Source organism: Lolium rigidum, chromosome 3, assembly GCF_022539505.1.
Source record: "Lolium rigidum isolate FL_2022 chromosome 3, APGP_CSIRO_Lrig_0.1, whole genome shotgun sequence".
NCBI lineage: Eukaryota > Viridiplantae > Streptophyta > Magnoliopsida > Poales > Poaceae > Lolium > Lolium rigidum.
Genome location: NC_061510.1, coordinates 261,310,573 through 261,314,378, shown reverse-complemented (window position 1 = coordinate 261,314,378; position 3,806 = coordinate 261,310,573).

Sequence of the window (3,806 nt, the reverse complement as noted above, 5' to 3'; positions counted from 1 at the left end):
TGCATTAACTTAATTATTAGTGGTAATTCATAAACCCTACTCTCCAAATTACTATTTTCTATTTTCTTTAAATAGTAATAACTCAAGAAAATATTATAAGTCAATATTATTTTGGTAAATCAAAACTTATTTACTTAAACATCTTTAGTTAACAAGTTAATTATTTTAAACCCTAATAAAAATTATTAAACCTTGATTCTTAATTAAACCAAAATAGGAGTACTCTAATTATTAAATCTTGTGAAGAGTAATAAAATGTCAAACCATTCCTAATTTTGAGTAATTAGTTACCACACCTATATGTCCAACCATCCTTTTTAGGAGTTGTACCATGATTTAGAAACCCTAGTTTCAAATTGAGTAAGACCTGGATCCCATTATTTCATGTGATCATTCCACCTTAGAACCAACTCTAAAACCCTGGATATGTGTCACATATGATCATGGGAGATTTACTTGACATATAGAACCCTAATTATCAACAGTTGAATACATGCTTAGAATCCACTAGCATAAAACCAAGTCACATGAGATTATCATTTCATGTTCCTATTCTTAATTAAAACCTATATGATCCACTAATGTCACCTAGGTAGAAACCCTAACTTGTTAATTGAATTAGTACCATTGATCACCACTCCTATATACCATACCATTAAGATCAACCTCATTCATTAAACCCTAGTAGAACCATAATGATAAACCCTAGTATCAACTTTGTGTAGCAAATCACATTACATGTTCCTATCCAACTAAACCTTACTTAGGAAATGATAAACCACTTAGCTTAGAAACTATTAGAGATTATTTGGTAAAGCAAATATGAAGTCATAGTAAACCCTAACTCATAGCAACACCTTAATAACCATCCTTTGATATGATGCTTAGGAGAAACCATAGTAATAAACCTACTAATACTTGCTACATGTAGATCACTTCTACTTAAGCAACAACCAGTCCTATTAGTAAACCCTAATAGCACTTAGCTCCTATTTAAAGTAGTTCATATTGTTATTTTAACCTGTTCTTCAAAAGTTATTCTTTTGAAGTACAAATGTCAATCAAACCTTAGAAACCCTATCCTTCTTTGAAATACTCATTATTTCTTAAACAACATGTTCTTCAAAAGTTATTCTTTTGAAGTATAGTATAAGTAATCATCAACCATGTTCTGTAGAACTTAAAATTGACAACTGTTCTTTACATACTATTCCATCACTATTCTTATGTATATGATTGTTATGATGCCTTATATCACTTGGTTATGATGCTAATATAACCAAACCCTAATAAGAACCTTGTTTCAGAACCATTATAAAAGTGCAACCAACCCTAAAGAAATCTTTACAACTCATACATCCTAAATCATCGAGGTTAGGTTACGCTCGGACGATTGCATCTCATATTATGCATTATAGCATCTTTGCCAGCTTCTTAAACATTGTCCTTACCGGACGATGATGGTATTTCAGCATTTGGAGTTATCACGTATCGAAGCTTTTGCCTGCATAATCTTGCAGTCAAGAAAGGCAAGTTCATCGCTTGCTCATGTCATTTGATTATTTGTATCAAGCTATATGCAAAGTACTATACTTATAACTCATGCATTGAAAAGCAAAGTATTATTTTACAATTATGAATATGACTATGTGGTGGGCAATGGAACCATGGTATGTGTTGATATGGTGGAGGTTCCATTGCATGGGTACTACTCATCTAGGACTAAGTACCAATGCCGTCCAGATGATTCTAGCGCCGTACATATCGCGTTATCCATAAGATCTATAATGGCTCGGGGAAGTCAGCCGTATCTTTTCCCTTCTCGCACGCCAACGGATTGGTAGAGCTGGTGGGGTGCCGGAGGCACCGCCGCAATAGGTTGGGATAGCCTTTTAAATCCCCATCCATTAGTGATGATAAGCTCTACGATCTATGATGGATTGTCCGGAGTACACCGTGAGTAAAGCCATATTATCGGGAGAAGTCTACCGGGGGTGTACGGTTGGACAAAAGGGTGGGTTTGCGGTGGTCGCGGAGAAGGCAGTGATTGGCTTGGATCTTATACTCGGGCCTCACACCCAAGGAAGTGTGGACGGGGACATACTCTCGGCCGGCAACAAAGTTAAGATCTCTTGTGGGGTAAAGTAACGCACCTCTGCAGAGGGTATCAAGAATTGTGACTCGTCACTCCCTGTTCCGGGAAGGGAACTGCGAACGCGGCAGAAAGGAACTCCACGAAGTTCTAGTCAACTCTGTGAAGACTGACGGGCATAGTTTTCAGAATAAAATAAACCTTTGGAAGAAATGTTTATGAAAACTTGCATTGGCCTATGACTTTCTGGTCTATGGCTGTAGCTAGTGCATGATACACCTATTTCCTAATATGAACTTGCTGAGTACGCTCGTACTCATTCTATCCCGTTTGAACCCCCTTCTTAGATCAAGGCACCGAAGGAGAAACTACCGTGGAACTCAAAGACAAAGGAGTCAACTGCAACAAGATGAAGAATCCAATCAAAGAAGTCAATGGAGTCAACTTCTACATCAGCTATTATGGAAACCTAGACTAGTAATAGAAGGGAACATTTCCCTAACCCTAGAACCTAAGTAGCTAGATTTCTATAGCAAGCCAAGTAGCTCTTGAACTTAAGTTAGCAATAAGATAGACCACGAGACGTTCTTCTGGAGCTTTATTTGAAGTTTTACCTCACTGTAAAGTAGGATGCTGTGTTGATCTTCTGTAAACAGCTCGTGTGTACTTCTATAGACATACCTTGGACTCGCATATGTTTCTGTTGTACCACTCTGAGAGATGTAATATGAGTGGAACGGTGTTTCACTTGTGTTATGTCAACGACTTGTGTACTACACCATGCAGTGGTACGCTGGGTCACCCACAGAGCCCATCATTAAGATGAGGGTCAATGATTTTGATTGTAATGCTTTATGTGATCTTGGTGCAAGTATTTCTGTTATGCCTAAGAAAATTTATGATATGCTTGACTTGCCACCATTGAAAAACTGTTATTTGGATGTTAATCTTGCTGATAATGCTATAAAGAAACCTTTGGGGAGGATTGATAATGTTCGTATTATGGTTAAGAATAACCTTGTCCCCGTTTATTTTGTTGTCTTGGATATTGAATGCAATGCATCTTGTCCCATTATATTGGGAAGACCTTTTCTTCGAACCGTTGGTGCTACCATTGATATGAAGGAAGGTAATATTAAATATCAATTTCCTCTCAAGAAAGGTATGGAACACTTCCCTAGAAAGAGAATGAAGTTACCTTATGATTCTATTATTATAACAAATTATGATGTTGATGCTTCGTCTCTTGATAATACTTGATTCACACTTTCCGCGCCTAGCTGAAAGGCGTTAAAGAAAAGCGCTTATGGGAGACAACCCATTATTTTACTTCTGCACTTTGTTTTATATTTGAGTCTTGGAAGTTGTTACTACTGTAGCAACCTCTCCTTCTCTTTATTTTATTGCATTGTTGTGCCAAGTAAAGTCTTTGATAGTAAAGTCAATACTAGATTTGGATTACTGCGCAGGAACAGATTTCTTGCTGACACGAAATTGAGCCGCCCCTGCTGTAGAAAATTTATTAAAATCTGCCAATTTACGCGCGTGATCCTCAGATATGTACGCAACTTTCATTCAATTTGGGCATTTTCATCTGAGCAAGTCTGGTGCCTCTAAAAAATTCGTCTTTACGGACTGTTCTGTTTTGACAGATTCTGCCTTTTATTTCGCATTGTCTGTTTTGCTATGTTTGATGGATTTCCTTGTTCCATTA